The sequence below is a fragment of the Hippopotamus amphibius genome, chromosome 12 (genome assembly GCF_030028045.1).
Source record: "Hippopotamus amphibius kiboko isolate mHipAmp2 chromosome 12, mHipAmp2.hap2, whole genome shotgun sequence".
NCBI classification, from domain to species: domain Eukaryota; kingdom Metazoa; phylum Chordata; class Mammalia; order Artiodactyla; family Hippopotamidae; genus Hippopotamus; species Hippopotamus amphibius.
The window spans coordinates 49772760-49788248 of record NC_080197.1 but is presented as its reverse complement, the minus strand read 5'-3'; positions in this window follow the sequence as shown (position 1 = coordinate 49788248).

Below are 15489 nucleotides of genomic sequence, written 5' to 3'. Positions count from 1 at the left end.
ATTTTTAATTTAGGAAATTTTTCTTAATTTTTATGTTTGAATGCCAATTAAAACCTGAAAGCAAATGGGGAACTGAGGCTGGCATATGCCGTGGGGTGGGAGTAGAGAGAGGGTTATTATTTCTTTGCAATCTCTACAGGGCTGGGCACTGAAAGCTGTGGGAACATCACTTCAGAGACCCTGGGATGAGAATACTCTCTTTCAAGTCTTGGGATTATGGTTACAAAACAAAATGTAAATGTTACAAACCATTATGACATAAAAACTATAAAACAAATGAAGGTAAGAATTTAAGTATCCTAATTTCTTCGTTTTATTTAAAATGGGAATGGAAAGATGTTTAAAGTAGATAGCCCAAATCATAGAAATGTAAATGAATTAAAACTGCCTGGTACTCACTAGAGAGCAGTTTGCAGCCAGAGTGGGGTCTGCATCTTTGGTGGCCTCTGAGCTTGAGCAGCACTGGTGTCAGTTAGTGTGTCAGGATCAGATGTTAGGAGCAGCCTGCCAAGGGCTCAGCTGTCTTGCACAAAGAAGATTTGCTTCATATAAACACATTCATTCATCCTCGTGGGGAAATTGAGCACTAGAACTGATACTAGTAATAACCTATCAAAACTGAGGAGGGGAGAGGAAAGAGGTGGAGTAAAGGAGAAGCACACTGATTTCATCATCACTCGTGGAGATTCAGTTGTATGTCATCTTAAGGCAAGAAGATTAAATAAATCATACAAAAATTTGAATGCTCTTTTGTACTATTTGAATTATTTGTTCTGTATGCATATATTAACTAATCAAAAAATTAAAAGGAAAGACAGTCCTATGGGATGCAGGGAGGGCGGAAGGGGAGGGGGTGCGCTGCTGATTAAGCAAGTCAGTTAGATACTGGTAGAAATTTCTGAGGTGTCCAAGATGCTGCCTCCTCTCTAGGTTTATATCCAGAAAGATGGAGGTGGACAGACCCTCAGATTTCAGACCACTTTGGGATGTGAAAGTGGAGAAGATCCGTGCCACTTTTCATCAGGCACCTGGAGTATCCTGGTACCCATGGCATGGTGGCTGCTTAAGCTATCTTCAGGAGTAGAGGGACCTAGTCAGATCCAGAAAGCATCTGGGGAGTACAGGGTGTGTGGGAGACAGCCAACATACCCCAGAGAAGGCTGTGGAAGCCAGATGGGAGAAACCTAAGGGACAGGAGAGTATCTCAAAGTTGGAACAAGAGGACCACAGAAGGACAGTGGTCTGGTCCATGCCAGGGACCACCAGGAAGCTCAGACATCTTGTGGGAGCCAGGAGGGAAAGATGCCACACCAAAACCCTGCAGTCCACTCACTCAGGCCCAGACGTCACCTCCACCCCTGCTGCCAAGATACTTACAAGCCCACCAACACCAGCAGCAAAACTGAGACAAGACCCTAGGGAGACAGTGGGGTGGAGCAGGCAGAAAGAAAATTTTCAGACTTAACTGAATTTAACTGCAAATGACCACGTTTATCAGAAATTAACCAACATGTTTTCTGCTACTAGTCAGCTAGAGGTTCAAAGCAGAGATTAACTTATACTAAAAAAAAAATTTCATGTGTTTGACATAAAAATCCAAGTGAGAGAATGAGATAAATGTTTTCAATCGTTGCCACTCTGTGTGGTCCATGGACCAGCAGCACTGACATCACCTAGGATTTGGTTAAAAATCCAGAACCAGACCCACCGTCAGTCCCTCCCATCAGGAAGCACACATGAGCCTCCTAGACAGCTTCCTACACAAGAGGGCAGACAGCTGTATCAAGCACTATCAGCAGTATTTCATCTTGTGGAACTGAAAACCACAGCCACAGAAAGAGAGAGAAAATGAAAAAGCAGAGGACTTTGTACCAGATGAAGGGACAGGATAAAACCCCAGAAAAACAACTAAATGAAGAGGAGATAGGCACCCTTACAGAAAAAGAATTCAGAATAATGATGGCGAAGATGATCCAGGACTTTGAAAAAAGACTGGATGCAAAGATCGAAAAGTTTACCAAAGACCTAGAAGAATTAAAGAGCAAACAAACAGAGATATGCAACACGATAACTGAAATGAAAAATACACTAGAAGGAACAAATAGCAGATTAACTGAGGCAGAAGGGCAAATAAGTGACCTGGAAGACTGAATGGTGATAATCACTGATGTGGAAAAGAATAAAGAAAAAAGAATGAAAAGAACTAAAGATAGCCTAAGAGACTTCTGGGGCAATGTTAAATGCACCAATATTTGCATTATAGGGATCCCAGAAGGAGAAGAGGTAGAGAAAGGACCTGAGAAAATATTGGAAGAGATTATAGTTGAAAACTTCCCTAACATGGGAAAGGAAATAGCTACCCAAGTCCAGGAAGCGCAGAGAGTCCCAGGCAGGATAAACCCAAGGAGAAACATGCCAAGACATATAGTAGTCAAACTGACAAAAATTCAAGACAGAGAAAAGTTATTAAAAGCAACAAGGGAAAAATGACAAATAACATACAAGGGAACTCCCATCAGGTTAACAGCTGATTTCTCAGAAGAAACTCTGCAAGCCAGAAGGGAGTGGCATGATATATTTCAAATGATGAAAGGGAAGAAACTACAACCAAGAATACTCTACCCAGAAAGGATCTCATTCAGATTCGATGGTGAAATCAAAAGCTTTACAGACAAGCAACAGCTAAGAAAATTCAGCACCACCAAACCAGCCCTACAACACACGCTAAAGACACTTGTCTAGGTGGGAAACATAAAAGAAGAAAAGGACCTACAAAAACAAAAACAAAACAATTAAGAAAATGGTAATAGGAACATCATATTGATAATTACCTCGAATGTAAATGGACTAAATGCACCAACCAAAAGACACAGACTGGCTGAATGGATACAAAAACAAGACCCATATATATGCTGTCTACAAGAGACCCACTTCAGACCTAGGGACACATACAGACTGAAAGTGAGGGGATGGAAAAAGATATTCCATGCAAATGGAAATTAAAAGAAAGCTGGAGTAGTGATACTCATATCAGATAAAAGAGATTTTAAAATGAAATGTTACAAGAGACAAGAAAGTACACTACATGAAGATCGAGGGATCCATCCAAGAAGAGGAGATAACAATTATAAATATATATGCACCCAACATAGGAGCACCTCAATACATAAGGCAAATGCTAACAACTATGAAAGAGGAAATGCAAGGCAGAAACAGAGACAGAGACACAGATGTAGAGAACAAACATATGGACACCAAGTGGGGAAAGTGGGGAGGGTTGGGGGGGAATGAATTGGGAGATTGAGATACCAAGTTGTACACTCTAAATATATACTGTTTATTGTCTGTTAACTGTATCTCAATAAAAGTTCTTAAAAAAAAAATCCAGAACCAGGCCTCAGGCCATGTTCAAGTTTAACAATAAGGCCAGGTGTTCTGCGCGCATGTTAATTGTGGAGAAATCTTGCTTTAATAGTCTCAGGTGTTACATGGACTTGCCTAGGAAGGTGGGACTACATTTATAAGAGAAGACATTCCAGGCAGAGCTATGAAAAGCCTGGGCAGGTCAGAGAACAGTGTGTGGTCCAGTGTGGCTGGAACAGAATATGGGAGGTGAGAGGTATTTTATGTTCTGCTTATGCAGCCAAGAAACAAAAGTCAAGATGTCCCTGGTTCCTGTGGTGTGTCAGGAACACAGCTCCCCTTTCCGTGTGTGTAAATGTTGTCCACACTGCAGGGCCGGAGGGTGAGCAGTGCCACCGCTCTCATGCAGATGCAAACTGACTAGGAGGAGCCTGCTGGGGAGGTTTCTTGGAGAACAGACAAGCTTCCTTGGCCTTTCAAGATACCTCTGGATAGAGCCAAGGAGGGGAGGACACAGTGGCCTGTGTGAGAGCCTGACCCTCCATCCAAAGCTGGCCGAATCTCTGCAGCAGAAAGCCAACTTTCAGGGCTTTCTCCACTTGGAGGCCTTGATCGTCCCTCCTTCCTCGCCTTGGACCACCCCCCCACACAACACATACTCACACAAGGATGCGCAGAGAGGAGCATTCAGCACATCCTCTTCCACACTCTACCTAATTGCTTTGCTAGAAGACTTCCTTATCCAGCAAGCAGCCCCAGGCCTTCCTGCTGTGCCCCTGATGGAGACAACCTTAACCTCTCCCTCCCCAAACCTAGACGATCAGGGAAGGGGTGGGAGGAGGGTCTTGAAGGAGATAAATGACTGGACAGAGAATATTGCTTCTGCCATCCAGCCAGTCGGCTCTTGACCTGAGGGAATGTTGAAAATAGTGCCCAGGCAAGCAGTGGGAGGGTGCAGGTAGACAGGCACAAGATGAAGCAGGAGAGGCCAAGTCATGCCTTCTTGTATTGTGGGCCACAGTGAGGAGTTTGGGGTTTCATTCCTATTGCAATGAGTTGCCATTAAATAATGGATTTATTTTAGAGATTAGTCCTTACATTTTTATGGGAGAAGCTGGTGAGGTAACATCTGTAAAAAGACCGTTGGAAGATTAGAACAATTCACAAACCAGGAACCACAAAGCAGGGGAAGTGAAGAAATCTACAAAAGGCTGTGCCTCTGTGCTCAGTGGTAAACCTGGGTCAGCCAGTGCAGGCTGAAAAAGAAAGGCTGGAAGCAAAGTAGGGGACAGGAAGGACGAATGGGAACACCAAAAGCTGTCCCAGAACCCGTGAGGACAAACCAGAAGCTGTGTTTGCCTTTCACAATCTGTGGGTGACCTGCAGAAGCTGGTACGTTAGCCTCAGAGTTGCATTTGTCATTTGTGGGTGCGGTGGGGACAGCTGTACTTCATGTTGCAGGACTGACTCTCTGTTCTACATTTTCTCATCTTCCAGAGACCAGTGGGCTAAGCAGGGCATGTTCTTCTCCTGGTGATGGCTGAGGCCCAAGAGAGCAAGCCTCACTACACAAGCATATTTCAAGTCTTTGTAACATTCCACTGGCCAAAGTCACATGGCCAAGCCCAAAGCCAAGGCATAGGAAGTACTTCCACTTCTAGTGAGAGGAACTAGAGTCACATGTCAAAGGGTATGAACTCAGGGTGGGTAAATCATTGAGAAAAGTGATATAACCACTTTTCAATGCTACCAGTGGTAACACTAGGTAACACTAATCAGCATGACCAGAGGTAACAGAGGTTGTGCAGAGAAGAAGATAGATTCAGGAGATAGTTGCAAGGCAGGACCCATGGGTTTGGTTAAGAGGGTGGATATGGGAGACGACAGAGTAGGAGGAATCATGGGTGAGTGCAGTGGCTGGAGGAGAGGTATATTTCATGGACATGCCAGTTTGAGAAGCATCTCATGGTGGTGTCAGTAAGCAGTTAGCTTTAGGGTCTAGAACTTGGAGACAAGGTCTGGGTAAAGGTTTAGAATGGCCAGTCATCAGCTTATCAAAGCCTACCAGAAGGCTTTGTGAAGTATTTGCTTGTGCCATAACCTGCAACACCATACAAGATCCGTCCTCATTTCCACAACCTCACTCCCTGATGTGGACCCCTGAAGACATCAGACCTCCAGTGACGAAGTTCTCAGGGCACGAGGCTGCTGTGTGAGATGGCAGTTCTCTCTCAGGTTCAGAGAAGCTGAAAAAAGGAGACAAGCTCTGCATTTGCCTCGAAAGAGGAATTTTGTTCTAGTTTGTTTGTTTTGAGAAAATTATTTGTAGAAACTTCAGAGTACTATGCTAGCTCTCCCTTTTCCCACCTCTAGGAGGAGGCACCTGTGCAGTTCAGTGATAACTGTGGGTGACTGTCAGACTTTGGGTTCCCTCAAATGCAGACCTGGAAGACACAGATTCAAGTGCAAGTTGCTTAGCGAGGAGTGGGGAGTGAGGAAATGAAGAGGCCAACATAGGGTGTCTGGAAAAGGTTACCACTGTGGCAGCTTCAGAGGCCCTTTTCAGAGAGAAAAGACAACCTGGATATCATCAGCTCTGCAGGAAGAGCAGCCAGAAGTCTGAGAGCATGGTTAGACAAGGACACGGGTCCCCCAGGCACTGTGCTGTGGCCCCACACCCTGTGGAAGCTGGGAGCCACGCAGAGTGTGGGAGCCTACAGAGAAGCTGTGCTGACAGAGCCTAAGCAGGGCTGGACTGCCTGTGCTGGGGGGACCAATGGAAAATTTTAATGCTTTCTCAGAGTCAAGAAAAGAATAGTCACTTATAGATGAAATGTTTCATTTTTGTATATATTCAATTTGCGTGTGCCATTTTGGATGTTGATACAAGCCATGGCCATGGTGAGAGTGGGCATTCTGAAAAAAACATAGTCCCAAGACGGGGTCTGCTAGTTGGATGTAGGAGCTTCTCCCTTAAAATCCTTTGGTAGCTTCCCACATCTATAGAATTAGATCCTGACCTCCAAAGTCTTTGGCTTCACCCAAGAGCAGCCTCTGTGTATTAATTAACTATTGCTACATAACAAATGACCACAAAAAAGTTAGTCCTAAATAGCAATAAATGCTGCTTATTTCATATAGTTACTGTGGGTCAGTGATTTGGGAGTGGCTTAGCTAAACGGTTTTGGCTCAGGGTCTTTCACAAAACTATAGTCAAATACCAGTAGGGGCTGCAGTCATTTGAAGCTTGGACTGGGGCTGGAGAATTCAGATGACTCACACACATGGTTGTTGTCAGGGGACCTGAGTTCTGCCCCACAACATGGACCTCTTGATAAGGCTGCTTGAGTATCCTTACATGGTGGCTAGCTCCCCTCATAGTGAATGCTCCAAGAGAAAAAGGTGGAAATTGTAATGTCTTCCACAACTTAGCCTCAAAAACACACATTGTCATTGCTATTGCTTTCTTTAGAAATGTCATGAAATTCACCCACACTCAAGGGGAGGGAAATTAGCTCTACCTTTTTTTTTTTTTTTTTTTTTTTTAGCTCTACCTTTTGAGGAAGGAGTGTCAAAGAATTCTGAAATCACCACACCCTGAGACAAGAATTTTGGTGCATGTGGCTTCTTTGGGAGGTAATCCTAGGAAGCACCAGTGAGGAAGTGGGTAAGTGGATCAAGGGGGAGAGAAAGGCCAATTAAAGGTGCCATAATAAGCAGGCTACCCTATGGGCAATGTGAGCTCAACTGTACAAGTTCTCTGAGACACTGTGTGGAATATGCCTTAGACTTATCCCACTGGCAGGTGGAAGGCTAGGGCATTTCCCACCTATTACAGTCCTACACTGATTGAGGTTAAATCCATGAATCCACCACTCCTGTGGACACCTGCCTTCAGCTGAGCAAACTCATGATCTCCAAGTTTTAATGCAGAGAAAAATAAGATGTACAGATGCTTAAGGTAGTAAGAATCTGTCAGTGTGCTGGAAATTATCTTCCTCTGCAGCTGTAGGTGAATTCAAGTGAGCTGGGAGATAGAGGTGATGTTGGGACATCAATATCATTGCCTATGGCTTACAAGGCTGCCAATTTATTAGCCCTTGCCTAAGGCTCTGTTTGAACTTATTGTATTAGCTCATATTCTTAAGAGAAGGGGAGGAATGATGAAATTAACACAATTTTATTAAATTAACAAAAGTTTATTAAATTAACAGTTAACAAAATTTTAAAGGTAAAATAGATAAAACAAAGTATGTAATAAGCAAAATGAAGAAGGAATAAAATTAAGAATATCAGCTAATACAGTAAGTTCAAACAGAATGAATTATCCCAAGAAGGACAGAAATGTCAAAAAGCATTAACATGTAAAACCTAGCTATATGCTATATAAAAACACAGTTGAAACCTAATCATAAAGAATAACTAACAATAAAGGGATGGGCAATAGATACCAAGTAGACAAAAATACCCCTCTTCCTCCTACTACTACTAATAAAGTCTGGTAATTTTGGTATTGAACAGCATGAAATTTCAAATTAAAAGTACTAAATGGAATAAGGAAGAGCACCATGATAAAAGTCATGCTTTCTAAAAAAGATGTGACAGCTATAAACATGTAAGCACCAAACAACATGGAAACTAAAGACATAAAACAAAAACTACTAGAAATGTGAGGAGAATTCCATTTAAAATTTAGTTAGAAATTTAAACACAACTCTTCTTTATTTTGACATGTCTAATAAATGTAAATTGAAGGTGATAGAGTAATTGTATAATATGATCAACATACTTAAATCTTTTGAGTAAAGAATAGTTGTTTTTTATATATCCATGACTCATTTGTAAAAACTGATCATGTGTTTGGCTACATTTTCTAATCATACTTCAAAAAAAAATAGAAATAATTAAGTAACCAAAAAATTTACTACTTGGAAATTAAGAAATATATTTCTATATATCCAAGGAAATTAATACAGCAATTAGAAACTATCTGGAAATCAATGAAGAGAAAAATTCATATCAAAACCTATTAGCAGCAAAAAACTGTTTTCAAAGGAAAATAAATATAGACTGTGTAGCCTTAAAATTTCATTATTAAATTAGAAAGATAAAGGAATATAGTGGTCAGTTTTTAAAAATTAGAAAAAAAAGAAAAAAATTAAAGCAAAAGAAAACAGGAAAAAAAAAAGAAAATAGGAAGAGGAGAATCACAATTAACTGCTGAATAATCGTTGACAGGAAGACATTGGAACTCACCAAAAAAGGTACCCTACATCCAAAGATAAAGGAGAACCCACAATGAGATAGTATGAGGGACGCAATTATGATAAAATTAAATCCCATAACCACTGGGTGGGCAACTCACAAACTTGAGAACAATTATACCACAGAAGTCCACCCACTGGAGTGAGGGTTCTGAGCTCCATGTCAGGCTTCCCAACCTGGGGGTCTGGCAATGGGAGGAGGAATACCCAGAGAATCAGACTTCGAAGGTCAGCAGGATTTGATTACAGGACTTCCACAGGACTGAGGGAAACAGACTCCACTCGTGGAGGGCACATGCAAAGTAGTGTGTGCACTAGGACCCAGGGGGAAGGAGCAGTGACCCCATAGGAGACTGAACCAGACCTACCTGCTAGTGTTGGAAGGTCTCCTATAGAGGCAGGGGGCAGCTGTGGCTCACTGTGGGGACAAGGACACTGGCAACAGAAGTTCTGGGAAGAGCTCATTGGTGTGAGCCCTCCCAGAGTCACCATTAGCCCCACCAAAAAGCCTGTAAGCTCCAGCACTGGGTCATCTCAGGCCAAACAACCAACAGGAAGGGAATTCAGTCCTACCCATCAGCAAACAAGTGGATTAAATTTTTACTGAGCTATGCCCACCAGAACAACACCCAGCTCTACCTACCAGCAGTCCCTCCCATCAGGAAGAGTATCTAAGCTCTTAGATGGCCTCATCCACCAGAGGGAAGACAGCAGTAGCAAGAAGAACTATAATCCTGCAGCCTGCAGAATGAAAAACACAATCACAGAAAGACAGACAAAATGAAAAGACAGAGGACTTTGTACCAGATGAAAGAACAAGATAAAACCCCACAAAAACAACTAAATGAAGTGGAGATAGGTAACCTTCCAGAAAAAGAATTCAGAATAAAGATAGTGAAGATGATCCAGGACCTCAGAAAAAGACTGGGTGCAAAGATCGAAAAGACGCAAGAAATGTTTAATAAAGACCTAGAAGAATTAAAGAACAAACAGAGATAAGCAATAGAATAACTGAAATGAAAAATACACTAGAAGGAATCAACAGCAGAATAACTAAGGCAAAAGAACAGATAAGTGACCTGGAAGAGAGAATGGTGGAAATTACTGCCATGGAACAGAATAAAGAAAAAAGAATGAAAAGAAATTAAGACAGCCTGAGAGACCTCTGGGACAACATTAAACACACTAACATTCACATTATAGGGGTCCCAGAAGGAGAAGAGACAGAGAAAGGACCTGAGAAAATATTTGAAGAGGTTATAGCTGAAAACTTCCCTAATATGGGAAAGGAAATACCTACCCAAGTCTAGGATGTGCAGAGAGTCCCAGGCAGGATAAATCCAGGGAGAAACATGCCAAGACACATAGTAATCAAATTGACAAAAATTCGAGACAAAGAAAAATTATTAAAAGCAACAAATAACATACAGGGGAACTCCCATAAAGTTAACAGCTGATTTCTCAGCAGAAACTCTGCAAGCCAGAAGGGAGTGGCATGACATATTTAAAGTGATAAAAGGGAGGAACAATCAAGAACACTCTACCCAGCAACGATCTCATTCAGATTCGATGGAGAAATCAAAACTTTACAGACAAGCAAAAGCTAAGAGAATTCAGCACTACCAAACCAGCCCTACAACACATGCTAAAGGATCTTCTCTAAGTGGGAAACACAAGAGAAGAAAAGGACCTATAAAAACAAACCCAGAACAATTAAGAAAATGGTAATAGGAACATCATATTGATAATTACCTTGAAGGTAAATGGACTAAGTGCTCCAACCAAAAGACACAGACTGGCTGAATGGATACAAAAACAAGACCCATATGTATGCTGTCCTCAAGAGACCCATTTCAGATCTAGGGATACACACAGACTGCAAGTGAGGAGATGGAAAAAGATATTCCATGCAAATGGAAATCAAAAGAAATCTGGAGTAGCAATGCTCATATCAAATAAAATAGACTTTAAAATAAAGAATGTTGCAAAAGACAAGGAAGGACACTACATAATGATCAAGAGATCAATCCAAGAAGATATAACAATTGTAAACATATATGCAACCAATACAGAAGCACCTCAATATATAAGGCAAAGACTAACAACTATAAAAGAGGAAACTGACAGTAACACAATAATAGTGGGGGACTTTAACACCCCACTTAACCAATGGACAGATCATCCACACAGAAAATTAATAAGGAAACACAAGCTTTAAATGACACAATAGACCAGAGAGATTTAATTGATATTTATAGGACATTCCATCAGAAAACAGCAGATTATACTTTCTTCTCAACTGCATACAGAATATTCTCTAGGAGAAATCACATCTTGGGTCACAAATCAAGCCTTAGTAAATTTCAGAAAATTGAAATTGTATTAAGCATCTTTTCTGACCACAATGCTATGAGATTAGAAATCAATTGCAGAAGGGACTTCCTAGGTGGTGCAGTGGTAAAGAATCCACCTGCCAATGCAAGGGACACAGGTTAGAGCTCTGCCCTGGGAAGATTCCACATGACACAGAGCAACAAAGCCTGTGAGCCACAACTACTGAGCCCATGTGCCACAACTATTGAAGCCCACGCACCTAGGGCCTGTGTTCCACAACAAGAGAAGCCACTACAATGAGGAGCCTGCACACCACAATGAAGAGTAGCCCCCGCTCGCAGCAACTAGAGAAAGCCTGTGTGCAGCAACAAAGACCCAACACAGGCAATAAATAAAATAAATACATTAATTAATTAAAAAAAAAGAAATCAATTGCAGGAAAAAAACTGTAAAAAACACAAACACATGGAGGCTAAACAATACACTACTAGATAACCAAGAGATTACTGAAGAAATCAAAGAGGAAATCAAAAAATACCTAGAGACAAATGACAATGAAAACACAATGATCCAAAACCTATGGGATGCAGCAAAAGCAGTTCTAGGAGGGAAGTTTATAGCAATACAGTTCTACCTCAAAAACAAGAAAAATTCCAAATAAACAATCTAACCTTACACCTAAAGAAACTAGAGAAAGAAGAATAAACAAAACCCAAAGTTAGTAGAAGGAAAGAAATCATAAAGATCAGAGCAGAAATAAATGAAATAGAAACAAAGAAAACAATAGCAAAGATCAATAAAACTAAAAGCTGGGTCTTTGAGAAGGTAAACAAAATTGATAAACCTTTAACCAGACTCATCAAGAAAAAGAGGGAGAGGACTCAAATCAATAAAATTAGAAATGAAACAGGAGAAGTTATAATGGACACTGCAGAAATAAAAAAACATGATAGGAGACTACTACAAGCAATTATATGCCAATAAAATGGACAACCTGGAAGAAATGGACAATTTCTTAGAAAAGTATAACCTTCCAAGACTGAATCAGGAAGAAACAGAAAATAGGAACACAATCACAAGTAATGAAATTGAAACTGTGATTAAAAATCTTCCAACAAACAAAAGTCCAGGACCAGGTGGCTTCCCAGGTGAATTCTATCAAATATATAGAGAAGAGCTAACACCCATCCTTCTCAAACTCTTCCAAAACATTGCAGAGGAAGGAACACTCCCAAATTCATTTTATGAGGCCACCCTCACCCTGATCCCAAAACCAGACAAAGATACAACAAAAAAAGAAAATTACAGACCAATATCACTGATGAATTTAGATGCAAAAATCCTCAACAAAATACTAGCAAACATAATCAACAACACATTAAAAGTATCATACACCATGACCAAGTGGGATTTATCCCAGGGATGCAAGGATTCTTCAAGATATGCAAATCAATCAATGTGATACACCATATTAACAAATTGAAGAATAGAAACCATATGATCATTTCCACAGATGCAGAAAAAGCTTTTGACAAAATGCAACACCCATTTATGACAAAAACTCTCCAGAAAGTGGGCATAGAGGGAACCTGCCTCAACATAATAAAGGCCATATATGACAAACTCACAGCAAACATCCATTTTCAATGGTGAAAAACTGAAAGCACTCCCTCTAAGATCAGGAACAAGACAAGGATGTCCACTCTTGCCACTACTATTCAACATAGTTTTGGAAGTCCTTGCCATAGCAATGAGAAAAGAAAAAGAAATAAAATGAATCTAAATTGGAAAAGAAGAAGTAAAAACATCACTGTTCGCAGATGACATGATACTATACATAGAAAATCCTAAAGATGCCACCAGAAAACTACTAGAGCTAATCAATGAATTTAGTAATGTTGCAGGATACAAAAGTAACAGACAGAAATCTCTTGCATTCCTATACACTAATAACGAAAGATGAAGAAAGAGAAATTAAGGAAACAATCCCATTCACCATTGTAACAAAAAGAATAAAATACCTAGGAATAAACCTATCTAAGGAGGGAAAAGACCTGTACTCAGAAAACTATAAGACACTGATGAAAGAAATCAAAGATAACACAAAATGATAGAGAAATACACCATGTTGTTGGATTGGAAGAATCAATATTGTGAAAATGACTACACTACCCAAAGCAATCTACAGATTCAATGCAATCCCGATCAAATTACCAATGGAATTTTTTACAGAACTAGAACAAAAAATCCTAAAATGTGTATGGAGACACCAAAGACCCCAAATAGCCAAAGCAATCTTGAGAAAAAAAAATTGGAGCTGGAGGAATCAGACTCCCTGACTTCAAACTACACTACGAAGCTACAGTAATCAAGACAATATGGTACTGGCACAAAAACACAAATACAGATCAATGGAACAGGATAGAAAGCCCAGAGATAAACCCATGCAACTATGGTCAACTCATCTACGACAAAGGAGGCAAGGATATACAGTGTAGAAAAGACAGCCTCTTCAATAAGTGGTGCTGGGAAAACTGGACAGCTACATGTAAAAGAATGAAATTAGAACACTCCCTAACACCATACACAAAAATAAACTCAAAATGGATTAAAGACCTAAATGTAAGGCCATACACTATAAAACTCTTAGAGGAAAACATAGGAAGAACACTCTTTGACATAAATCAGAGCAAGATCTTTTTTGACCCACCTCCTAGAATAACAGAAATAAAAACAAAAATAAACAAGGGACTTAATGAAACTTAAAAGCTTTTGCACAGCAAAGGAAACTATTAACAAGACGAACAGGCAACCCTCAGAATGGGCAAAAATGTTTGCAAATGAATCAACAGACAAAGGATGAATCCCCAAAATATATAAACAGTTCATCCAGCTCAATATATATATATAAAAGCCAAACAACCCCCGCTCCCCCCAAAAAATGGACAGAAGACCTAAATAGGCATTTCTCCAAAGAAGACATACAGATGCCCAAGAGGCACATGAAAAGCTGCTCAATATCGCTAAGTATTAGAGAAAGGCAAATCAAAACTACAATGAGGTATCACCTAACACTGGTTAGAATGGGCATCATCAAAAAATCTACAAACAACAAATGCTGGAGAGGGTGTGGAGAAAAGGGAACGCTCCTGCACTGTTGGTAGGAATGTAAATTGATACAGCCACTATGGAGAACAGTATGGAGGTTGCTTAAAATACTAAAAATGGAATTATCATATGACCCAGCAATTCCACTACTGGGCATATACCCTTTGAAAACAGTAACTCAGAAAGACACCCCAATGTTCACTGCAGCACTATTTACAATAGCCAGGACATGGAAGGAATCTAAATGTCCATCAGCAGACGAATGGATAAAGAAGATGTGGTACATATATACAATAGAATACTACTCAGCCATAAAAAGGAATGAAATTGGGACATTTGCAGAGACATGGATGGACCTAGAGACTGTCATACAGAGTGAAGTGAGTCAGAGAGGGAAAAACAAATATCGCAAATTAACACATATATGTGGAATATAGAAAAATAGTACAGATCAACCGGTTTGCAAGGCAGAAATGGAGACACAGATGTAGAGAACAAACATACAGACACCAAGGGGGGAAAGCGGGGAGAGTTGAGGTGGGATGAATTGGGAGATTGGGATTGCCATATATACATTACTAAAAAAAGAATAATAAATTGTACATTTAAAATATGTGTTTATTGTATGTCAGTTATGTCTCAATAAAATTCTTTAAAAAATCCTATACGGAAAAAAAAAAAAGAAAAAAGGAAGAGGAAATTAATAAAGAAAAGTTGATTAATGAAGAAAGGAGATACAGAAAAGTGTAAAATAAAAATTATCAAAGAATACTTACGCAACTCTATATAAGTACATTTGAACCTTAGAGAAAACATAATTTTCTAGCAAAATTGACCCCGAAAATAGAAATTTGATAAGACAAGTTAATTATAATAAAAGAGAGTAGTGATTAAAACTCTATCACTGAAAAAAAAGGCACGAGAACTAGATGGATTCACAGCCATGTTTATTTACCTCTAAAGAAGGAACATCTTCAGTGTTATTTAAATTATTTTAGATAATGGACAAGTGATTTAAAGCCTCCTAATTCTTTTATGAAGCCCCAATAACCTGAACACTCAATTCTGATATGGCAGTACAGAAATTAAAAAACTGTAATCAACTGCCCTTGTGAATATGGTTGTAAAAATCTTCATGATTTTCACACTCCAGATACATGACAAATAGAGCCCAGCCATGTACCTAGAGTGTGACACTGTGACAACGTGTACCCTATTTCAGGAATGTAAATCTGGTTCACAATCAGGAACTTTGGCAATGTAATTCTTTACAATAAATTAAAGGACAAGACCATATAATAAATAGTGAAAAGCCATTTGCTAAGTATCAGTAGCCACTCAATTAAAATGCTAAATAAAATTGGAAATTTTTAAAATATATAATAAAGACTACTTACCAAGATTCACTGGCAAATGTTCT